The 25,779-nt window shown below is 39.9% G+C and overlaps 2 long non-coding RNA genes across 2 annotated transcripts in view; one reads left to right on the top strand and one right to left on the bottom strand.

Annotated features, from left to right (window-relative positions):
- LOC147912903 (uncharacterized) overlaps positions 1 to 4,363 on the top strand; it is a 46,996-nt gene extending 42,633 nt beyond the window's left edge. The window contains exons 2-4 of the long non-coding RNA XR_015549581.1: positions 1,468 to 1,667; positions 3,264 to 3,302; positions 4,244 to 4,363. This is a non-coding gene — a long non-coding RNA (uncharacterized LOC147912903). The remainder of the gene's footprint in view (positions 1 to 1,467; positions 1,668 to 3,263; positions 3,303 to 4,243) is intronic.
- A 25-nt stretch (positions 4,364 to 4,388) lies between these two features.
- LOC147912902 (uncharacterized) overlaps positions 4,389 to 25,779 on the bottom strand; it is a 44,980-nt gene continuing 23,589 nt past the window's right edge. The window contains exons 2-3 of the long non-coding RNA XR_015549583.1: positions 24,676 to 24,875; positions 4,389 to 4,647 (exon numbers count right to left, since the gene is read on the bottom strand). This is a non-coding gene — a long non-coding RNA (uncharacterized LOC147912902). The remainder of the gene's footprint in view (positions 4,648 to 24,675; positions 24,876 to 25,779) is intronic.

Raw genomic sequence — 25,779 nt, 5'->3', positions numbered from 1 at the left:
ACATACTGTATGACTCCAATTATACGACATTTTGGAAAAGGCAAAATTGAAAAAAAAAAGTAAAAAGATTAATGGTTGCCAAGGGTTTGGAGAGGGAGAAAGGGTTGAATAGAGGAAGTATAGCTGACACTTTAGGATGGTGAAACTATTCTGTATGATGCTGCAATTGTGGATACATGACACATGACACATGTGCGTTTGTCAAAACCCAATGAACTTCACAGCATAAAGAGTGAATCTTAATGCATGCTAATTAACAAAAAATCACTTAGGAGGTCAGGGGAATCCCAGGATGGAATGCAGAATGTAACAAAACAATATACAGTAATTGTATTACAAATGTATGAAACATCTCAATGAAAGGGGTGGGGGGAAAGTTGTTGACCAACGTAACTTCAGAAATGAGTGGAGTCTGTAAAACCAAAGGCAAAAGAAACTGTACATAAGCAGTGTACTCCAGCTGATTAAGCTGTTCCACGGGGGGTAGGTTAACAATACTGATACTACTATAAATGTACACCGGAATTAAACAATTAACTGAATGAACGGTAAATGGGATGAACCAGATTTCTCACTGCTGGAGTAAGAGTTTATAAATAAGCCAGGGGAGGAAGACAGAACGATCTATATGATAATGTGTTAGATTTGGGGACATCAGAAGGAACTCATGTTTAGCTTAATAAAACTACAGATGGTTACATATAGAAATATTTATGGATATGTGTACATATACAGGTTAGTATACACACATATATTTCCTTGCTCTGTCAGCTGAGAGGGCTTAGAAACAACAAGACCCTAGTAGCAACAAGAACACCTAGTGCCCAGATCTTGGTTTCTAATACTATTCTCCAATAAAAGGAACCAGGGCTCCCTGGAGAGATGGAAGATTCTAGGAATGGGGTAGGACATAGACAAGATGAACCTGGAGCCAGAAACTAAAGGAGTAAAAATAAAAACAAAAAATAAAAAATAAACCAGAACCTTAAATGATAGCAGTACATTAAAGGGATACAGGAGCCAAATGAAAGAGCTCCCAATGGCCAAAAATGGAACAATCGGAGCAATAAAAATAAATTGTATTTGATTGTACCAAAAGTATAAAATAAATATCCATGAGTCCATAGTGATACATATAAAATGGTTGAATAAATAAATGGAAAAGAAGAGACCAATCTCCCAGCTGAAGGAGTCCAAATAATTTATGTAGCCATTCCACCCTCAGTGAGGTGGAGTATAACTTCCCACTCTTTAGGCGTGGGCTGCACATGATGACTTCCTTCCAAAGACCACAGTCTAGAAAGGCAGGTGGGGCAGGGAGGGGGAGAGAGAAACTTCATGATGGAGAAACCTAACAAACACTGCTTCAGCCTGGTGATCAAGGTTAACATCAAAAGTGACGTTGTGTATGTACCTTTGATAAGACGGGAGGAAAATGGCTCTTTACCTCTGTTGTCTTCCTTCCAGAACTCCACTCTATTCATGAGAAAAACATCAGACAAATTCCAATAGAGAGGCATTCTACAAAATACCTAATCAGTACTCCTCAAAACTCTTAAGGCCATCAAATTCAATAAAAGACAGAAACTATCAGTCAAGAGGAGCCCAAGGAGACAGGACAACTAGATGTAATATGATATCCTGGATGGGATCGTGGAACCGGAATGGTAGGTAAAAACTAAGGAAACCTAAATAAAGTATGGACTATAGTTAATGATAATGTATTAATATTAGTTAATTATAATAAACATACCATATTACGGTAAGATGTTACTAATGGGGAAATGGGGTGCCGGCTATATGGGAAATCTCTGTCTGATCATTGTAATTTTTCTGTAAATCTAAATAGTTTATTTAGAAAAAAATTAATAGAATTTGTTGGCTTTTGTAACTGAAAAGTCCAAAGATAAATGAGGCTTCAGGTACGGTGTGATCTAGATGTTCACTATGTCATCAGATCCCAACACTATAACACATCAGCTCTGCCCTCGCCAGTGTTTCAGTTTGACTTGAAGCTAATTTCCTCACAACTGCATCAGTTCCAGGTCTCCCGTCTGGACATGCACCTTCCAACACAAGAAGGAGAGCACCTTTGCCCCAACATTGTAAACAAAATTTCTGAGATTCACTTTGACTGGGCCAGCTGAGTTTATATGCCCAACCCTGAACCAGCTTGCAGAGAGCCCTCCCTACACAGAAGCATGCACAGTCCCACAGCCTCTGAGCTCCAGAGGCCAAAGCTCTGAGTGTGGCTCAGATCTGCCCCCACTCTCTCTCCAAGCCCATCACCCTGGACCCAGCCCACCCCCCCAACCACCTGAGAAAGGGGAAGAGATGGGCCCTTGTGGCTAAAGAGGCTGCACTGCCTAACGCACGCCTGCAGGCGGACCGGAGACTCCAGCCAGGGCTGACACAGACAGGCACAGCCCCCACCACACTCCAGTCATGGCTCAACAGTGATTTCACTTCAACCCTGTACTGACCCCCAACTACCTCCACAGCACCCACCAGTGCCCAGCACAGGCAACACCTCCCCTGGAGAAGTCCCAGCCAACCAGCTGCAATTCTCCCCCTCCCCCTGAAATGTCTGGACCTCAGTTCTTTCACCTGTAAAATGGGCAGGACAATTCCTGCCCTGCTCTGTAGCCATTTGAGAGATCTAGTCAAAGAATTTACCCACATACAGACATCCTGTGGGGTGAGGTTTCACCCTTTATGGGTTGTCAAAACCTCAACTTCCTGCAATTAAAACAAGAGATTTAATAGATATATCCAGACGCGAGAAGGGAGGACCAGAGGGTTCCACTGCAGACAGCAACATCGGCTGCGCACACAGCCTCCTGTCACGTCCTTTCCCACATGGATCACAGCAGTCCTGGGCTGAACACTATGTAGGGACCCAGGGTTCATAGACCAGGACTCTGCTTAGGAGATCACTGAGAGGCCTGCTGTCCCCAGTCTGCTACTCCCAGAGAAAGGTGGTCGCCAGTCCTGCTTTGCAGATCCCGCATGGAAATTCTGAGTCTGGCCTCAAAGGCAACCCTGCAGCAATTGAAGCAAATTGTAGAGGGACTGGACACCCAGCCACATGCCACTGACTGGGAATGTTCAGTGGCCAGGGGGCTGCTGGGAGGCAAAACTCATGGAACACGATAGTACTTCAAATTCCTGTCAAGACCCCTCCCCATAATCTTTAAAACAATAATAATTTTATATTTTGTGAATAGGTAACACATGCTTATGTTTTTTTTTTTTTTAAAAAGAAAGGAAATCAAACTGTTGAAAAGGATGTCCCATTAAGGGTAAGTCTTCCTCCCATTCTGACCACCAATCCCTCAGTTCTGTCTGGCTCCCAGGAACACATTTCTCATTTTCTTGCATCTCCTTCCATGGATACACTATCCACACACAAGCAGATGTATGCACCTAATTGTACTTCCTATTTTTTGTGCATTTCTAGTTTTTTACTTCAATTATTAAATTATTTAATTCTTAAATTAAATTTTCTTAGGGACAATTTCATAGCCATACATATAGATCTAAAGAGTAATCATAAAATATAAAGTTCAAAGCAGGATACTTTTGACAGCGAAAGTGGGTGATACCACACTTATGCCAGGACAATGACACAAACCAGGACTGTCCTCAACAAATGGGAACATACAGTCATCCTAGAGCTAATCAGTCTTTGTGACAGCTGTATCATAATCCAATGCACAAAAGTATCTCAATTTATATAACCAGTGACCCACTGGTAGATTATTAGGCTGCTTTCAGACCTCAGCTATTGCAACGAATATCCTTGAACGTACATCTTTGCACACTGTTCCCACTGTCTGACGTGCTAAATCATTTAACCTCACAACAGCCCTATGATATATCTGTGCAATAGGCACTAATATTATCCCCATGTGACAGGTGAGGCCTCTGACTATTTCTAACTAGGAGGAGTGGTTATTTGGAGAACTGTTTCAAGTTGTTACTGCGGTTGGGGTGCGTCAGAAGACAGGATGACCCAGTGGCCCTGCAAGCCTAGGATGACCAAATGTCCTGCTTTGCCTGGGACAGTCTGGCTCACGCCTGTTGTCTCTCACAATTGCTGACAGCATCTCCTTTTACTTTTAAAGGTGTCTCAGTAGGGCGATAAATTAAGTGGTCGGTTGCCAGAAGGGGGAGGCTTTGGAGACAACACACAGCCATGGGTGGGCCCCAGAGCTCTCACCATCCCCTCCCTCCCTTCCAGTGAGCAAGGATCAGCCAGGAGAGGGTGAGACAGACCAGGGAAGAAGCCTAGACTATCGGTGAATGCCTGCAGCCCCATCTGGAAGATGAAAATGGAGATCAAGGGGACACGAGGTCTCAGTGGACAGCAGCGTTTCTCCTCCAGGAGCCAGGAGGAACAGCGAATGGTCAGCGGCCAGCAGACCCTGCTGGATTACTGGATCTTCTCTATGGTGGCATCCGAGTGCTGGGAACCTTACTTCTTTGAAGGTATTGAGCAGCAAGACCAATCCTTACATCATCAAACCTGATGGCTCCAACTGGACCTTGTAAGAGAAGATCGATGCAGCTGGTGGGCCTTGAGTGGTGGATCATAGGCTAAAGTTCCAGGGTCAGAACCAGTGGAATTGCTGCCGACTCACAGACCTGCAGATCAAGGACAATGATGCCATCGTGGTCATTAAAAGAGACTGACAAGGGCCTAGAAGTCCTCAGGGGTGGCCACACCCAGGCTAAGCATGATCTACACTCCTAATGGTCCTGCTTCTGCTTCCCACCCCTGTCTATTCAGACTATTGTGATCTTTCTGAAGCATAAATATGAACATACCCTTGCCCTGTTTAAAATACTCCAATGGCTCCTCATTACCTACAGAATAAAGTTCAAGTTCCTGCGCTTGGCATTCAAGGTCCTTGACAATCTAGCCCTTGCTTACCTATCTAGTTCCCCTCACCACTCTCAAAACACATCCTACACTGTAGTCGTGCCCAAACACTTTCAGTTCCCCCAAATGCTGAATTCTAGGTCACAGGTCCATGACATTGAGTCAACAATCTTTCCCCCCATGTTTTCATCTTTTAACACCCAAAACTCTTAAGTCATTGGTTCTCCAAGTATGAGCCCAGACCAGGAGAATCAGCATCACCTAGAAACATTTAGATAAGAAAAATTGTTAGCTCCTAAAGTAGACCTCCTGAATCACATTCTTGGCAGGGCCTGGCAATCTAACATTCTAACAAACCTTCCAAATGCTTCTGATGTGTGCTCAAGCCTGACAATCACTGCTACAGGGGATCTTTTGGACCTGACTCCCATGAACCTCACAGGACTGAGCAAATAATTCTCTGTGCCCAGATCCCAGACCTAGTTCAAACTTCTATGAGAACACCTGGGGCCCTCATTGTGTTCCTTTGTTGGATCGTCTGTCTTCCCGGTTTAATTAGACTTGGAAGGAATGGTGGCTTATTCATTGTGTCCCCATGGCCTGGAATCATGCCTGCCCAGAGCAAATGCTTGGCATATGCTTGTTGAATAAATGAACAAACAAAAGAATGGCTTGAATCTTTAAGTATTATCTTCTTGAGAGTCTCAGCCCAATGCTGTTTTGAGTAGACATTGTTTGAGGTGCTCCCCCTGCAGCCTATGTCTCATTCTTTTAATTACCTACACTCACCTACCATACTGGAGAGGAAGACCTGGCCGTGCTCATACCCAATAACTTTAACCTCTGTCCACAGCTTACTGGGAGAGAAGTGATCATCTGATCCAGGGCAGAATCTGTTTTTTTGGCAGGACTCAGACAATCAGATTTTGAGTCTTGGGGAGTGGGAACTAGAACAGTGAGCTCCTTGTACAATTAAATGTGAGGGTGAGTGTCTAAACAGGAATGCAGTCAGGACTGGAGGGGGCTAAGCAGCTCCAAGACAGAGCTCCAGCCTAGCTTATACATTAGGAAAGGGAGAGCGCCATCAGCATAGACAAAGGAGCCACACACAGCAAGAGACAGAATCAATAGCCTTCATAAAGTCCCAGAGAGACAGAGAGAAAAGCTACAGGATGCTGACTGTTCTACCTTTTCTCCATGGAATTCTCCCTGTATCTTTTCTTCAACTTAAGTTGAGTGAGTGAGTTTTCACTCATTGTGTGTCAGAGTGGGTGTCTTTTCTGACCCAAGAGCCTCGACTAAAATCTATTTCAGTAGCTCAATGAAATTGTTTTTGTCTTCCTTGGTAAATTAATATCCTACACATTTATATGGCATTTACACCAACAGTCTCTACAAACACAGTGTCATTTGATTCTTTTCCTCACAGCTGCACTGGAAATTAAATAGACAAGTAGAATTAATACCCCTCCTCCATTTTACAGATGAGAAAATTGAGGTTTAGAGGATAATGACTGATGTTCAGAGGGCAATAAATATGGAAGAGGAACCATGACAACCTCAGCAAGGGCATCCTGGAGCATCTCATAGATCATCCGGAAGGAAGACCTTTCTTTGCCACCTTCTCTGGGCCTCTCCCACAAGAACATATCCGGAGCTCTAGCCTCATCATCCTCTTATCCTTCTTCAGTCCCTTCAATAATACTGTTCAGACCAAATAACTTCACCTCTCTAGCCATAGCTGATTTCACAAGGGATGGTTATTTGACCTGGGATAGAAGCAGTCCATTGGCTGTGCAAAGCCAATCAGGTTTTGAATTTTAGAGACTGAGAACTATTATTTATTTTTTTCCCCAAAAGAATAAATTTATTCACTGTCTCACAGATATGAGAGTTATTTATTCTGCTCACTCTCTTCTGACTGATTCAATAAGTTGAGATGTCAGTCCTCAATTAGCTCACCTGAACATGATATTTTAAACTATTGAACCCGCTTCTTCATTAAACAATATTTTTTGAGGGTTTACTATGTACAAGTCACTGTTCAGGCATAATCAAAGATACCATAAAAATAAAAGTCTATGGGCCGGCCCTGTGGCTTGGTGGTTAAGTGCGCGCGCTGCGATGCTGGCGGCCCGGGTTCAGATCCCGGGTGCGCATCGAGGCACCACTTCTCTGTCCATCCTGAGGCTGAGTCCCACATACAGCAACTAGAAGGGTGTGCAGCTATGGCATACAACTATCTACTGGGGCTTTGGGGGCAAAAAATAAAATAAATAAATTCTTTAAAAAAAAAAATAAAAGTCTATACACTCAATATAGATATAATTCATATTGTTTAGATGACTCAAACATATGAGAAGGCAGTACATAATGCCAAATAAGTGTGGCCACCTTGAAAGGAGAAACTACTCAAAAGTTGGGGTGACCTATGGAGTTTTATACAGAAGTTGGGGTTTTAGCTGGTCCCTAAAGAATGGATAATATTGAAATTGGGGACGAGAGGATAAGACATTCCAAATGTAGACCATCTCCATTAAAGTCATAGACCTAGGAAATCTTAAGGCTCCTACAGAGAGGATGATAACAAAATCACTTTACCTAGAGCTAAAAGTTTATAAAAGGAAGTCAACAAGAATGGCCTTGGGGCCGGCCTGGTGGCGCAGCGGTTAAGTGCGTGTGCACACTGCTTTGGCAGCCTGGGGTCCGTAGGTTCGGATCCTGGGTGTGCACTGACGCACCGCTTGTCAAGCCATGCTGTGGCGGCGTCCCATATAAAGTAGAGGAAGATGGACACGGATGTTAGCTCAGGGCCAATCTTTCTCAGCAAAAAAGAGGAGGACTGGCATCAGATGCTAGCTCAGGGCTGATCTTCCTCACCAAAAAAAAAAAAAAAAAAAAAGAATGGCCTTGAATCACTAAGCATTGACTAGTGGATCACCAGGTGACATCTGAAGCCACTCCTCATATTATAGAAGAGAGATAGGTGTCCCAGTAGCCAAATCCATGATTTAAGTCTGTGGTACAAGGACAATCCTTCCCTGACGTCTCATGCTATCACCCTCGGCTACCTCTTCCCACATAGCATGACACTTACAGATAACAAGATTTAACACATAAGTTCTAAAACTCCAACCTTGCTACCACCATCCACCCAGTTCCCAATAAGTTGGGAAACAGGCAATATAGGAGACAGGAAACAACAGAAAGGTTTTAAGCAGCGGAATGATATCTTTGAAAGATGGGTTTGGTAGTGAGTATACTTGAACTGTATGAACTTGTAGGTAAATGCAGGCAGGTAGACTGTGTCGGAATCCATTTATATGAGTATTTGTTGAGTTACGATGTGACTGTGTTCTATTTACATTTACTAACTTAATTTTAAGGCAATCCTATAAAGATGATAATATTCTGATTTTTTTGTGTGTGTGTGAGGAATATCAGCCCTGAGCTAACATCCATGCCAATCCTCCTCTTTTTTGCTGAGGAAGACCGGCCCTAAGCTAACATCTATTGCCAATCCTCCTCCTTTTTTTTTTCCCTTTTTCTCCCCAAAGCCCCAGTAGATAGCTGTATGTCACAGTTGCACATCCTTCTAGTTGCTGTATGTGGGATGCCGCCTCAGCGTGGCTGGACAAGCGGTGCGTTGGTGCGCGCCCGGGATCAGAACCTGGGCCGCCAGTAGCAGAGCGCGAGCACTCAACTGCTAAGCCACGGGGCTGGCCCCTAATATTCTGATTTTATAAATAGGGAAACTAAGGTACAATGAGATTTAAGTAACTTTCCCAGTATCAATTCACTAACAAATAGGAACTCGGATATGAAACCAAACTCTTATAACGTTAAAGCTCATCCCTCTTGTTACTCTTTCGTTTACTCTCAGCTTTATTGAGGTATAATACACAAAAACTGTATATATTTAAGGTGTACAATGTGATGTTTTTATATATGTATACATTGTGAAATGATTACCACAATCAAGCTAATTAACATCATTGTTACCTTTTTTTTGTGATGAGAAGGCTTAAGATCTACTCTCTCAGCAAATTTCAAGTATACAATACTGTATTATTAATTATATTCACCCTGCTTACATTAGATCCCTGAAATTTCTCATCCTGCATAAGTGAAACTTTGTGCCCTTTAACCAAAATTTCCCCATTTCCCTCACCCTCCATTTCCCTCACCCTCCAGGCCTGGCAAGCACCATTCTATTCTCTACTTTTATGAGTTCAGCTGTTTTTTTTTAGATTTCACAGATAAGTGATACCATAAAGTATTTGTCTTTCTCTGTCTGGCTTATTTCATATTACCCTCCAGGTTCATCCACGTTGGCTCAAATGGCAGAATTTCCTTCCCATTTATGGCTTAAAAATATTCCATTGTGTGTGTGTATCCCATTTTCTTTATCCATTCATCCATTGATGGACATGTAGGTTGTTTCCATACCTTGGCTATTGTGAATAATGCTGCAGTGTACATGAGAGTGCAGATATCTCTTCAAGATACTGATTTCATTTCTTCAGATATATACCCAGAAGTGAGACTGCTGGATCATAGGGCAGTTCTATTTTTAATTTGTTGAGGAAACTCCATAATGTTTTCCATAATGGCTGTACCAATTTACAATCCCACCAACAGAATGCAAGTGTTCCCTTTTCTCCACATCCTCGCCAACACTTGTTATCTTTTGTCTTTTTGATAGTAGCCATTCTAACAGGTGTGAGATGATATCTCACTGTGGTTTTGATTTGTATTTCCTTGATGATTAGTGATTTTGAGCACTTTTTCATGTACTTGTTGGCTATTTGTGTGTCTTCTTTTGAGAAATGTCTATTCAGCCCCTTTGACCATTTTTAAATCAGGTTATTTGTTTTCTTACTATTGAGTTGTTTCAGTTCCTGTATATTTTGGATATGAACCCCTTATAAGACATATGGTTTGCAGACATTTTCTCCCATTCTATAGGTTGTCTCTTCACTCTATAGATTGTTTCTTTCACTGTACAGAAGCTTTTCAGTTTGATGCAATCCCATTTGTCTATTTTTGCTTTTGTTGCCCGTGCTTTGGGGGTCATAGCCAAAAAAATCACCGCCCAGACCAATGTCAAAGAGCTTTTTGTCTACGTTTTATTCTGGTAGTTTTACAGTTTCAGGTCTTACATTTAAGTCTTTAACCCATTTTGAGTTGATTTTTCTATATGGTGTGAGAAAGGGTCCCATTTCATTCTTCTGCACGTGGATATCCAATTTCCTAACACCGTTTATTGAAGACACCGTCCTTTCTCTATTGTTTGTTCTTGGCATCTTTGTTGAATGTCAGTTGACCATAAATGTGTGGATTTATTTCTGGGCTCTCTATTCTGTTCCACAGGTCAATGTGTCTGTTTTTACACCAGTACCACACTGTTTTGTTTACTATAGCTTTGTAATATAGTTTTAAATCAGAAAGTGTGACTCCTCTAGCTTTGTTCTTTCTCGGGATTGCTTTTGGTATTCAAGGTCTTTTGTGGTTCTATATGAATTTTAGGATTGTTTTTTCTATGTCTGTGAAAAACACCATTGGAATTTTAATAAGGATTGCATTGAAACTATAGATAGCTTTGGGTAATATGGGCATTTTAACAATATTAATTCTTCCAGTCTATGAACACAGGGTATCTTGCCATTTATTTGTGTCTTCTTTGATTTTGTTCATCAATGTCTTATAGTTTTCATTGTCCAGATCTTTCACCTCCTTGGTTAAATTTACTCCTAAGTATTTCATTCTTTTTGATGCTCTTGTAAATGGAATTGTTTTCTTAATTTCTTTTTTGAATATTTCATTGCTAGTGTATAGAAATATAATTGATTTTCGTATGTTGATTTTGTATCCTGCAACTTTGCTGAAATTATTCATTTGTTCTAACAGTTTTTTGGTGAAGTCTTTAGGTTTTCAATATATAATATCATGTTGTCTTCAAAGAAAGATAATTTTACTTCTTGCTTTCAGATTCGGATGGCTTTTATTTCCTTTTTTGTCTAATTGCTCTGGCTAGGACTTCCAGTACTATGTTAAACAGAAGTGGCAAGAGTGGGCATCCTTGTCTTATTCCTGATCTTGGAGGAAAAATTTTTAGCTTTTCATCATTGAGTATGATATTAGCTGTGGGCTTGTCATATATGGTCTTTACGTTGAGGTGCATGCCTTCTATACCTAACTTGTTGAGAGTTTTTATCATGAAAGGGTGTTGGATTTTGTCAAATGTTTTTTCTGCATCTATTGAGATGACCATGTGACTTTTATTCTTCATTCTGTTAACGCAGTGTATCACATTTGTTGATTTGCATATGTTGAACCATCCTTGCATCCCAGGGATAAATCTCACTTGATTATGGTGTGTGATCCTTTTTATGTGCTGTTGAATTTGATTTGCTGGTATTTTGTTGAGGATTTTTGCATCTATGTTCATAAGGGATATTGGTTTGTCATTTTCTTTCTTGTAGTGTCTTTGTCAGGCTTTGGTATTAGGGTAATGCTGGCCTCATAGAATGAGTTTGGAAGTGTTGCTTCCTCTTCAATTCTTTGGAAGAGTTTGAGAAGGACTGGCATTAATTCTCCTGTCAATGTTTGGTAGAACTCACTAGTGAAGCCATCCTGTCCTGGGATTTTCTTTGTTGGGAGGATTTTGATCACTAATTCAATCTCTTTACTTGTTATTGGTCTGTTCAGATATACTATTTCTTCATGATTCAGTCTTGTAGGTTGTTTGTTTCTAGGAATTTTTCTATCTCTTTTATGTTATTCAGTTTATTGGCTATAATCGTTCATAGTAGTCTCTTATGATTCTTTGTAGTCTATGGTATCAGTTGTAATGTCTTCTCTTTCATTTATAATTTTATTTTATTCTTCTCTCTTTTTTTCTTAGTCTAGCTAAACGTTTGTCAGTTTCGTTTATCTTTTCAAAAAATCAGCTTTTAGTTTTGTTGATCTTTTCTATTGTTTTCTATTTCATTTATATCCACTCCAACCTTTCTTATTTCTTTCTGTCTGCTAACGTTCAGCTTAATGTTTTTTTCTCTCTTTCTTTCTTTCCTTATTTTTGCTGAGGAGGATTTACCCTGAGCTAACATCTGCTGCCAATCTTCCTCTTTTTGTATGTGAGCCGCCACCACAGCATGGCCACTGACAGATGAGTGGTGTAGGTTGACACCCGGGAACTGAACCCAGGCCACCAAAGCAGAGAGTGCTGAACTTAACCACTAGGGCACCAGGGCTGGCCTTTGGCTTAATTTGTTTTTCTTTTTTAGATAAGAGATAAGACCCCTGTATAGCTTACCAAAACCTTGTTCTTTTTGGTTTGAATTGATCAATTCAGCCTCAGTCCAGAAGCCCCAAAGCACTCCACACATGCACCCTAATAAAGGCATGTGTCCCAAGTCCTCTCTCTCTCTCTGCCTGCATAGTGCCTTGACCTCCCTGTGCGGCCCCTCAAGGCACGCTGTGTACTTCCTCCAGGACTTGTGAATAATAAATTTCTCTTTCAGTTTGCCTTGTGGTAGTTTAGTGAACCACAGCTACAATCTGGCACTTGTGCTTCAATTAACAAATATTAATTTAACAAAATTACAACAGTGGTGTATTACATTGATGAATTTTCATAGGTCAAACCATCTTGAATTCCAGGAATAAATCCCATTTGGTCATGGTGTACAGTTCTTTTAATAGGATGCTGAATTCTGTTTGCTAGTATCGTTTTTGAGAATTATTGCATCAATATGGGGGATATTAGTCTATACTTTTCTTTAGTGTCTTTGTATGGCTTTGTTATCAGGATAATGCTGGCCTCATACAATGAGTTTGGAAGTATTCCATATTTAATTTTTTGGGAGAGTTTGAGATAGATTGGGGTTAATTCTTCTTTCAATGTTTGGTAGAATTCACCAGTGAAGCCATCTGGTCCTTGGCTTTTCTTGTTGGGAAGCTGATTCATTCTCCTCACTAGTTATAGATCTATTCAGATTTTCTATCTATTCATTATCAGTCTTGTTTGGTTGTGTGCTTGTAGGAATTTGTCCATTTCATCTAGGTTATCTAATTTGTTGACATACAATTGTTCAGGGTATGCTCTTATAATACTTTTAATTTCTGTATAATCAACAGTAATATTACCACTTTCATTTCAGATTTTAGTTAATTGAGTCTTCTCTTTCTTTCTTGGTGAATGTAGCTAAAAGTTTGTCAATTTTGTTGATTTTTTCAAAGAATCAACTATTAGTTTCGTTGATTTTCTCTACTGTTTTTCTATTCTCTATTTTCTCTCTGCTCTAATCTTTATTATTTCCTTCCTTCTGCTAACTTTACACATAGTTTGTCCTTTTTCTAGTTCTTTAAGGTGTAAAGTTAGGTTGTTGATTTGAATTTTTCTTCTTTCTAAATGTAAGCATTTACAGCTATACATTTCTCTCTTAGCACTGTTTTTGCTGCATCTCATAGTTTTGGTATGTTGTGTTTTCATTTTCATTTTCCTCAAGATATTTTCTAATTTCTCTTTGATCCATTGGCAGTTTAAGAATATGTTGTCTAATTTCCACATGTTTGTTAATTCCCCAAATTTCCTTCTGTTATTCATTTCTAATTTCATTCCATCGTGATTAGAAATGATACTTTGTATGATTTTAATGTTTTAAAAATTTATTAAGACTTGTTTTGTGGGGGAGGGACGAAGTCAAGATGGCGGTATAGGCAGACTGTGAACTCACCTCCTCCCGTGGACACAGCCAATTTACAACTACTCGTGGAAAAATTACCCCTGAGACAGAACTGAAAACTGGATAAGAGGAACTCCTGCAACAACAGACAATCCTAATTGAGGTGGAAGAGGCAGAAACTCCCTTCTGCAAAGGAAAAACGCCGCCTTCACAAGCCAAAGCGCCTCACGGCTGCCCGGGAGCAGCCCAAAGGTACACAGCCTCCCTGGAGGCGCGGGGCCCCGAGCCGGGGAGCGCCCCCGCTGTGGGCATTTTGTGGACCCAGCACAATCGAGACGAGTGGCATAATATCTGACTTTGCCTGCTACTAAAACTTTGGGGAGTACCCCCAGAAAAGCTGGTTCACAAAGAATTTAAAACCAGCTCTTAAAGGGCCCACACGCAAACTCACCCGTTTCAGAAAGCAACCTAAAATCACCAGAAAGAAAGGTGCACAGTGCTTTGGTGAAAAAAGACTCACCTAATAGGCCCTGAGTGCATCTCGGTGAGAGGTGAGACCTCACCAGGGACTGGGACATTGGCGGTGGCCATTGTTGTGGCCTGGTGTGGGCATGCTGACACAGACACCGTTGGAGTTCTCCCTGGGGCCTGCTGGCCCAGGTCTGCCCCACCCACTAGAGCACCGATTTGGTCCAGCTCTGCCAGGGCAGGCAGCCCACCCTAGAGACTGGCCCCACCCCACAGCGGGCCCTCGGGCAACTTGTGGGCCTGCATAGATTGGTGACTGGATTCTCTGCAGCCTGGCAACTGAGCCGACTTTGGTGGGGCAGGGTGTGCACAAGGAGCGGGTGGAGAGTGGGGGGGGTGGAGTGGGGGAGGCTCCCGCCATGGAGAGACTGGGTCTGCTTCGGGGGGTCGGGGCGCACACATGGGGCAGGACTGTGTTGACTGTGTGTGTGGACCTGTGGGTGGCGGGGCTTGTCAGCTGCAGAAGACTTGTGCTTCTCAAAGACCCACATAGGGGGTTTGCCCCACCTTCCAAAGCCTGAAACAATTGGGTGCTCCCGTGCCTGAGGCCAGCCCCACACCTGCAATCCTCAGAGAGCCGACAAGAGCCCTAAAGGCTGGAGGTTTATGGCATTTGTAAGCCCCTGAGCCTAACAACCTGCCACAATGGGGGCCTACTCACTTAAAAGAAATACTGCAACACAAATGTGGTATTAGAACTTGCAGACAACTGTGCTGGGGCTCCCCACACCTGATAAAGAGACTGAAGGGCCCACAACAACTATAAGCAGCTGAGCATTACAACAGCTGGCCAGGAGCATAACTCGGCCTCCCTGGGCACCTACAGGGAGAGCAAACAGGCCACAACAGAAGGACACACATAGCCCACATAGGGGTCACCCCTGGAACATTAAGAACTGAGGGAAGCACACTGCAGGCCTCCTAAGCCATCACTTACATAATGTCACCTATCCAAGAGCAGGAGATGTAGCTAACCTACCTAATACGTAGACACAAGCACAGGGAAAGAGGCAAAATGAGGCAAAGGAATACATTCCAAGTAAGGGAACAGGACAAAACCCCAGAAAAGGAACTAAGTGAAACAGAAATGAGCAACCTACCGGACAGAGTGTTCAAAGAGTGTTAAGGATGCTCACTGATCTGGGGAGAAGAATAGATGAACTCAGTGAGAATGTCAACAAAGAAATGGAAGATATAAAAAAGAACCAATCAGAAATGAAGAATACAATACTGGAAATGAGAAATTCACTAGAGGGACTCAAAAGCAGAGTAGAGGATACAGAAGAACGGATCTGCGAGCTGGACGAAAGACTATAGGAAATTACCCAAGCTGAACAGGTAAAAGAGAAAAGAATTAAAAAGAGTGAGGACAATCTAAGGGACCTCTGGGACAACATCAAGTGCATTAACATCCGTGTTATAGGTGTCCCGGAAGGAGAAGAGCAAGACAAAGGGGCAGAGAATCTGTTTCAAGAAATAATAGATGAAAACTTTCCTAACCTAAGGAAGGAAACAGACATCCAGGTACAGGAAGCACAGAGAGCCCCAAACAAGATAAACCCAAAGAGGCCCACACCAAGACACATCATAATCAAAATGTCCAGAATTAAAGATAAAGAGAGAATCCTAAAAGCCGTAAGAGAAAGTCAAGTTACATACAAAGGAAACCCCATAAGGCTATCAGCTGACTTCTCAGCAGAAACCTTACAGGCTAGAAGAGAATGGCATGATATATTTAAAGTGCTAAAAGGAAAAAACTTACAGCCAAGAATACTCTACCCAGCAAGGTTATCATTCAAAATGGAAGGAGAGATCAAAAATTTCCCAGAGAAGCAAAAATTAAAGGAGTTTGTCATCAAGAAACCAGTGCTACAAGAAATGTTAAAGGGACTGATTTAAGGGGAAAAGAGAAGACCACAAATAGGAAAAATTGTCTATTTCCATGATAAGAGGGTAATGGATACAAATGCACAAAAAAGAGGTTAGATATGATATCAAAAACATAAAAGGAGGGAGGAGGGGAGTTAAAGAGTAGAGCTTTCAGACAGAGGTCAAACTAAAGAGACCATCAATTCTGTATAGAAGGAGAAAGGAACAGAGAAGGACTACTAAAACACTGAGAAAAAAAAAGGTAAAAAATGGCAGTAAGTACATACTTATCAATAGCTACTTTAAACGTCAATGGACTAAATGCTCCAATTAAAAGGCATAGGATGGCTGATTGGATAAAAAAACAAGACCCATATATATGCTGCATACCAGAGACACACTTCAGAGCTAAAGACACTCACAAACTGAAAGTGAAGGGATGGAAAAAGATACTCCACACAAATGGCAATGAAAAGAAAGCTGGGGTAGCAGTACTCATATCAGACAAAACAGACTTTAAAACAAAAACTGTAAAAAGAGACAAAGAAGGACATTACATAATGATCAAGGGAACAATCCAACAGGAGGACATAACACTTGTAAATATCTACGCACCCAATGTAGGTGCAATTTATATTTACCTATGTATTTAAATATATAAAATTAAATTTTATATATTTACCTAAATATATAAAGCAACTATTAACAGACATCAAAAGAGAAATAGACAGTAACACAACAATAGTAGGGGACTTTAACACTCCACTTACACCAACGGATAGATCATCCAAACACAAGATCAATAAGGAAACATTGGCCTTAAATAACACACTAGAACAGATGGATCTAGTAGATATATACAGAGCATTCCATCCAAAAACCAAAGAATACACATTCTTTTCAAATGCACATGGAACATTCTCCAGGATTGATCACATATTAGGCCACAAAACAAGTCTCCGTAACTTTAAGAAGATTGAAATAATACCAAGCATCTTTTCTGACCACAACCGTATGAAACTAGAAATCAACTATAGGAAGAAAATCAGAAAAGCCACAAATACATGGAGATTAAACAAAATGCTACTGAACAACGACTGGGTCAACAAAGAAATCAAAGGAGAAATCAAAAAATACCTGGAGACACATGAAAATGAAAATACGACATGCCAGAATTTATGGGATACAGCAATAGCGGTTCTAAGAGGGAAGTTTATAGCAATACAGGCCTATCTCAACAAACAAGAAAAATCTCAAATAAACAATCTAACAATGCACCTAAAGGAACTGGAAAAAGAAGAACAAACAAAGCCCAAAATCAGTAGAAGAAGGTAAACAATAAAAATCAGAGCAGAGGTAAATGAAATAGAGACCAAAAAAACAATAGAAAAAATTAATAAAACCAAGAGCTGGTTCTTTGAAAAGATCAACAAAATTGACAAACCTTTAGCTAGACTCACCAAGAAAAAAAGAGAGAAGGCAAAAATAAGTAAAATCAGAAATGAAAGAGGAGAAATTACACCTCAGAAATACAAAAGATTATAAGAGAATACTATGAAAAGCTATATGCCAACCAATTCGACAATCTGGAAGAAATGGATAAATTCTTAGAATCATACAACCTTCCAAAACTGGATCAAGAAGAAGTAGAGAATTTGAATAGACCACTCACCAGTAAGGAGATAGAAAGAGTAATCAAAAACCTCGCCAAAAATAAAAGTCCAGGACCAGACGGCTTCCCTGGTGAATTCTACCAAACATTCAAAGAAGACTTAATACCTATCCTTCTCAAACTCTTCCAAAAAATTGAGGAGGGAGGCAAGTTCCCTAACTCATTCTATGAAGCTGACATTACCCTGATACCAAAACCAGACAAGGACAACACAAAAAAAAGAAAATTACAGGCCAATATCACTGATGAACATCGATGCAAAAATCCTCAACAAAATACTAGCAAATCGCATACAACAATACGTTAAAAAGATTATACACCATGATCAAGTGGGATTTATTCCAGGTATGCAGGGATGGTTCAACATTCGCAAATCAATCAACATAATACACCACATTAATAAAATGAAGAATAAAAATCACATGATCATCTCAATAGATGCAGAGAAAGCATTTGACAAGATACAGCATCCATTTATGATAAAAACTCTGAATAAAACGGGTATAGAAGGAAAGTACCTCAACATAATAAAGGCCATATATGAGAAACCCACAGCTAATATCATCCTCAATGGTGAAAAACTGAAACCTATCCCTCTAAGAACAGGAACCAGACAAGGATGCCCACTCTCACCACTCCTATTTAACATAGTACTGGAAGTCCTAGCCAGAGCAATCAGGCAAGAGAAAGAAATAAAAGGGATCCAAATTGGAAAGGAAGAAGGGAAACTGTCACTATTTGCAGATGACATGATTTTATATATAGAAAACCCTAAAGAATCCACCAGAAAACTTTTAGAAGTAATAAACGAATATGGTAAAGTTGCAGGATACAAAATCAACATACAAAAATCAGTTGCATTTCTATACACTAACAACGAAGTAGCAAAAAGAGAAATTAAGAATACCATCCCATTTACAATTGCAACAAAAAGAATAAAATATCTAGGAATAAACTTAACCAAAGAGGTGAAAGATCTGTACACCGAAAACTATAAAACATTGCTGAAAGAAACTGAAGAAGACACAAAGAAATGGAAAGATATTCCGTGCTCTTGGATTGGAAGAATTAACATAGTTAAGATGTCCATACTTCCTAAAGCCATCTATAGATTCAATGCAATCCCTATCAAAGTTCCAACAACATTTTTCACAGAAATAGAACAAAGAATCCTAAAATTTATATGGAACAACAAAAGACCCTGAATAGCTAAAGGAATCCTGAGAAAAAAGAACAAAGCTGAAGGTATCACACTCCCTGATTTCAAAATATACTACAAAGCTACAGTAACCAAAACAGCATGGTACTGGCACAAAAACAGACACACAGATCAATGGAATAGAATCGAAAGCCCAGAAATAAACCCACACATCTATGGACAGCTAATCTTTGACAAAGGAGCCAAGAACATACAATGGAGAAAAGAAAGTCTCTTCAACAAATGGTGTTGGGAAAACTGGATAGCCACATGCAAAAAAATGAAAGTAGACCCTTACCTTACACCATACACAAAAATTAACTCCAAATGGATTAAAGATTTGAATGTAAGACCTGAAACTATGAAACTTCTAGAAGAAAACATAGGCAGTACGCTCTTCGACATTGGTCTTAGCAACATATTTTCAAGTACCATGTCTGACCAGGCAAGAGAAACAATAGAAAAAATAAACAAATGGGACTACATCAAACTAAAAAGCTTCTGCACAGCAAAGGAAACCATCAACAAAACGAAAAGACAACCTAACAACTGGGAGAAGATATTTGCAAACCATACATCTGATAAGGGCTTAATCTCCAAAATATATAAAGAACTCATGCATCTCAACAACAAAAAAACTAACAACCCAATTAAAAAATGGGCAAAAGACCTGAACAGACATTTCTCCAAAGAAGATATACAGATGGCCAACAGACACATGAAAAGATGTTCAAAATCATTAACTATCAGGGAAATGCAAATCAAAACTACAATGAGATATCACCTCAGGCCCGTCAGAATGGCTATAATTAACAAGACAGGAAACAACATATGCTGGAGAGGATGTGGAGAGAAGGGAACTCTCATACACTGCTGGTGGGAGTGCAAACTGGTGCAGCCACTATGGAAAACAGTATGGAGATTCCTCAAAAAATCAAGGATAGAACTACCATATGATCCAGCTATTCCACTGCTGGGTATTTATCCAAGGAACTTGAAAACACCAATGCGTAAAGATACATGCACCCCTGTGTTCATTGCAGCATTATTCACAATAGCCAAGACTTGCAAGCAACCTAAGTGCCCATCAAGGGACGAATGGATAAAGAAGATGTGCTATATATACACAATGGAATACTACTCAGCCATAAGAAATGATGAAATCCAGCCATTTGTGACAACATGGATGGACATTGAGGGTATTATGCAAAGTGAAATAAGTCAGAGGGAGAAGGTCAAATACCGTATGATTTCCTTCATTAAGCAGTAGATAATAACAACAATAAACAAACACATAGAGATGGAGACTGGATTGGTGGTTACCAGAGGGGAAGGGGGGAGGGAGGAGGGCGAAAGGGATAATTGGGCACATGTGTGTGGTGATGGGTTGTAATTAGTATTTGGGTGGTGAACATGATGTAATCTATGCAGAAATAGAAGTATAATGATGTACACCTGAAATTTATACAATGTTATAAACCAATGTTACTGCAATAAACAAAAAATTTAAAAAAAAAAGACTTGTTTTGTGGCCTAATATATGGTGTATCCTTGAGAATTCTGTGTGCACTTGAGGAAAACATGTAGTCTGTTATTGTTAGGTAGAGTGTTCTATACACGTCCGTTAGCTCCACTTGGTCTACAGTGTTGTTCAAGTCCTTTATTTCCTTATTGATCTCCTGTCTGGTTCTTCTATCCATTTTCAAAAGTGGAGTATTGAAGTCTCCTACTATTATTGTAGAGCTGTCTATTTCTTCCTTCAATTCTGTTAGTGTTTGCTTCATATATTTTGGAGCTCTGCTATTTAGTGTATATATGTTTACAATTGTTATGTATTCTTGTTTAATGGACTCCTTTATCAATATATAGTGTTATTTTTTATCCCTTGTAACAGTTTTTGACTTAAAGTCTTTTTTGTTTGATATTACTATAGCAGCCTCTGATATTTTTGGTTACTATTTCCCTGTAATATTTTTTAATTTTCTTTCACTTTCAACCTATGCATGTCCTTAGATCTAAAGCGAGTCTCTTATAGACAGCATATAGTTGGATCCTATTTTTTTATTTCAGCTTTATTGAGGTATAATTGACATACAAAATTGTAGGTTATTTAAAGTGTACATTGTAGTATCTGACGTATGTATACATTGTGAAAGGATTCTCCCCAGCTAGTTAATTAACACATCCATCACCTCATATATTTATCCTTTTTTTTTTTTTTTGGTGAGGACATTTAAGTTCTACTCTCTTAGCAAATTTCAACTATACAATACAGTGCTATCAAAAACAGGATCCTGTTTTTAAAAAATCTATTCTGCTAATCTATATCCTTTGGGGAGTTTAATCTATTTACATTTAAAGTAACTATTGACAGGAAAGGGTTTACTTTTGCCATTTTGTTATTTGTTTTTCTTTGTATGTCTTATAGTTTTTTTGTCCCTCATTTCCTGCATTACTGCCTTCCTCTGTGCTTAGTTGATTTTTTTGTAATAACATGTTTTGATTCACTCCTCATTTCCTTTTTGTGTATGCTCATTGTGGTCACCATGGACATTACATATAACATCCTAAAGATACAACAATCTATCTTAATTGATTCCAACTTAACTTCAATCTCATACAAAACCTCTACTCCTTTACAGCTCTACCTCCCACTTTATGTTATTGATATTGCAAATTATATTTTTGTATATTGTGTGTCCATTAACATAGATTTATAATTATTTTATGAAAATTTCTTTTAAATTTTGTAGAAAATAAAAAGTGGCATTTAAAAAACAAAATTACACTAACACTAGTTTTTACATTTGTTTGTGTATTCACGTTTACTAGAGAACTTTATATTTTCATATGGCTTCAAATTACTCTCTAGTGTCCTATCACTTCAATGTGAAGGACTTCTTTTAGCATTTCTTGTAGGGCAGGTCTAGTGGTAATGAACTCCCTCAGCTTTTGTTTATCTGGCAATGTCTTCATTTCTCCCTCATTTTTGAAAGACAGTTTTGTCAGATATAGAATTCTCCGTTGATAATTTTTTCTTTCAGCACTTTAAATATAGCATTCCGCTACATTCTGGCCTCCAAAGTTTCTGATAAGAACGCCACTAATAATCTAACTGAGGATGCCTTGTACATGAGGAGTTAACTCTTCTCTTGCCATTTTCAATATTCTCTTTGTATTTTGACAGTTTGATTATAAAGTGCCCTGGTGTGGATCTCTTTGGGTTTATCCTACTTGGAGTTTGTTGAGATTCTTGGATTTGTAGATACCTATCTTTCCTCAAATTTGTACAGTTTTTGGCCATTATTTCTTCTTCTTTTTTTTTTTTGTGAGGAAGATCAGCCCTGAGCTAACATCCATGCCAATCCTCCTCTTTTTGCTGAGGAAGACCAGCTCTGAGCTAACATCTATGCCAATCCTCCTCGTTTTTTTTTCCTTTTTTCTGCTCAAAGCCCCAGAAGATAGTTGTATGTCATAGTTGCACATCCTTCTACTTGCTGTATGTGGGATGCCACCTCAGCATGGCCGGACAAGCGGTGCGTTGGTGCGTGCCCGGGATCCGAACCCAGGCCGCCAGTAGCAGAGTGCACGCACTTAACCACTAAGCCACAGGGCCGGCCCCCATTATTTCTTTAAATAATCTCTTTGGCCCCTTTTCTCTCTTTTTCCCTCTAGGACTCCGATAATGCCTATCTTGGTTAACTTGATGATGTCCCATAAGCCCCTTAGGCTCTGTTCACTTTTCTTACTTCTTTTTTTCTCCTCAGACTGGTGATTTCAAATGACCTGTCTTCAAGTTCTCTGATTCTTTCTTCTGCCTGCTTGAGTCTGTTGTTGGATCCCTCTAGTGAATTTTTCATTTAAGTTATTGGATATTTAGCACCACCATTTCTGTAATTTCTACCTTTTCATTGATATTCTCATTTTGTTTATATATATAGTTCATGATTTTCTTTAGATCTTTGTACTTTCTTTTAGTTCTTTCAGTATATTTAAGACAGTTGTTTTAAAGTCTTTGTCTAGGATGTCTGATGCCTGTGTTTCTTCAGAGATGGTTTCTGTCACTTCATTTTTTTCCCTTGAATGGGCCATGTTATCCTGTTTCTTTGTATACCTTGTGATTTTTTTTTGTTGAAAATTGGACTTCTGAAAAGATAGCCACCTCACCCAGTTTTTGGAGACTGGCTTTTTTGCTACTAGAGAACTTCATTAATTAGCAGGGCATGTTCTGAGTCTTAGGATCAGCCCAAGGTAAAGGCATATGTCTTCTCAGGTATTTTCTGGGTATATGTCTTGCCTGGGACTATGTTTGTGTTTTTTTTGATTCCCCCATATACAAAGCTGCTTTTAAATGTCTTAATTTCTCAAATAGTCTCATACCAGCTTCTTCTTAGGGCCTTAGATGTTCTATTGTGTTCCTCTACCTGGACTCTCTTGCCTTATGTATCTGTGGATCTGTAGTGCCCCTGCAGCTTTCCAAAGCAGTGCCTGTTGCTTCCCAGGGTTTTCCTCAGCCTGAAATACAAGATATGCCACTTTGCTCTATCTGAGCTTCAAGTTAGGTGAAACAGAGACCCATCCCTCAGGCAGCATGTAGATAGGCTAGAATGTTGCAATTAAGGTCTGCTTTCCCCCATCCCCTCATGTCGGTTTGAGGAAGGGAATTGGGCTGCTTCTTTCTCCCAACCACACCACAATGCGCTATATTGGGAAGGGTGAGTAAAAACAACTCAAAATTTCCTACCATTTTAAATGTGGCTTTTTCTTGATTAGGCATTTACTTGGTTGCTTAGACCTTTAACTGTTTTCCAAAGCTCCTATTAAGTTATTTTAGCCACTCTCTAGTTGTTTTTTAAATGTTTCCAGGTGGGATCAAGGGCCTGGATCTTCCTAGCCTGCCATCTGACGTCACTCTTGTAAATTTTTAATATAATAAGCACAACTATAAAGTATCATCTGTAAAAATTTAAAATTCTTATTGAAATATTAATGATTATACCAAAACTATAAGTTATAATATCAGCTCCATGAAGCAGTCATGCAGGTTTTCTGACAAGATGGAAGGAGGTCCTATTTTCTAGCAGCTTCTAATGCCTAGCCTAGGTAGTAACTAGCCAAGAAACAGCATCTTAGGAAGTAAAGAAAGGGGAGAGTCACTTGATGTTCCAGGGCTCAATTGCTGGGTCCTGCTGACGTAGCTGGTCCTCCTGAGAATTCCTCAGGGATAGAACTATGTAGAGTGGCCAGAAGACAACTCATTTTCACTGGGCTCAGTAAAGATCCTTTATTTCTATCACCTGTAGACTGTTTAAATCCTATGATTAAATTTATTATTGTCCAGAGTTGAAATTTGTATTATTTTAGAACATTTTCTTGAGTTCTTCTACGACTTACCTTTTAGCAAACAAATAAATCTCAGTCCTCATGACTTAGCAGAAAAAGAGAACATTATATTAAAAATTTCTGTTGATTTTAAAACATGATTGTTTTAAAAACTACACTCCAAAAGAAAGACTTTTATGAAAAGTGGATGATTACTAACCAAATCATAAAATTCATATAACTACCAACACTCACAGCATCATTATAATAATCTTTTTAATCCATAGAGGGCATGTCCAGAGCAGAATTCATCATTCTGTTCAGTGATTCTGTCAGAGGAAAAACTGATGTGGCTAGCAAGGCACGTGGAACTTAACCTCAATTACATGAGAGTCTAATGGTTCCAGCAATCACACAATTCTTAGTGAAAGATAAATTTGCAGTCAATGTACTATGAAAAAATATGGATTTACTGGAGGCTGTCTAACAGAATGGTAGGTTAATTACTTACCCTATTCAGAAGGAGCACAAGGAGTGCTTCTCTCCCACTATATTCACAAATTATGGCATCAAATCTGGGGTTGACAGGTGAAGAGGAACATTTTCAGGTCACAAGAGAAATGTGGATGTCATCATAACACAGGTCATCAATTACTGCTTGCCCAAATCCGTGCTGAAACTTGCTCTGTTGTGCCATTCACTTCATCATGTCTGCAGAAGAAGAGCAAGAGTTACGCTAGAACTACATGGGACCGAAAGCTTTACTTTCACAAATGAAAAGCTGACAGTAGGAATAACAGAAAGGCATGAATTTCTGTCTACTTTCCTGAAAAGCAGCCAAATTGAAAATCCGAATTTCCTTTAGCAGCATATATACAGAAAAAAACTGCAAAATATGACAGGGAAAATTTACAAAACCAGTTTTGGAAGATGGTGGCATAGGAGGATCTTGAACTTACTTCCTCCCACAGACACAACAAACCTACAACTACCTGTGGAACAACTTCCTCTGAGAGAGATCTGGAAACTAGGTAAAAAGAACCTCCACAACAAGGGACAACACAGAAAGGGGCAGAAGAGGCAGAGATACAGCCCAGCTGAGGGAAAAACCACACCCTGGCCACGGGACTTCATGGTTAGGAGTGATCTCAAAGGTACGAAGCTTTATCTGGAGGAGCAGATTTGAGCTCCATATAAGGCACCCCAGCCCTTAGATCCAGTACAAGAGAGGTGAGATCCCAAAACACCTGAATTTGAGAATTAACGGGGAATATGCCCAGGAAAGCTATAGAACTTCAGGGTAAGGAAAATCTGCTCTTACAGGGCCCATGCACAGACTCATTTGACCCAGAAACCAGCACAAAAACACCAGATAGCAAAGCGCAGGGCCGCTCCCGTGGCTTGGCAGTTAAGTGCGCGCAGTCCGATACTGGCAGCCCGGGTTCAGATCCCGGGCGCGCACCGACACACCACTTCTCCAGCCATGCTGAGGCTACGTCCCACATACAGCAACTAGAAGGATGTGCAACTATGACATACAACTATCTACTGGGGCTTTGGGGGGGAAAAAAAAAACTGATCAGAACCCTTTGGGGCCGGCCCGGTGGCGCAAGAG

This window comes from Ceratotherium simum, chromosome 33, assembly GCF_057802395.1.
Source record: "Ceratotherium simum simum isolate JZ-2026a chromosome 33, ASM5780239v1, whole genome shotgun sequence".
In the NCBI taxonomy this organism is placed as follows: Eukaryota; Metazoa; Chordata; class Mammalia; order Perissodactyla; family Rhinocerotidae; genus Ceratotherium; species Ceratotherium simum.
This window is presented reverse-complemented; position numbering and strand designations above follow the sequence as displayed.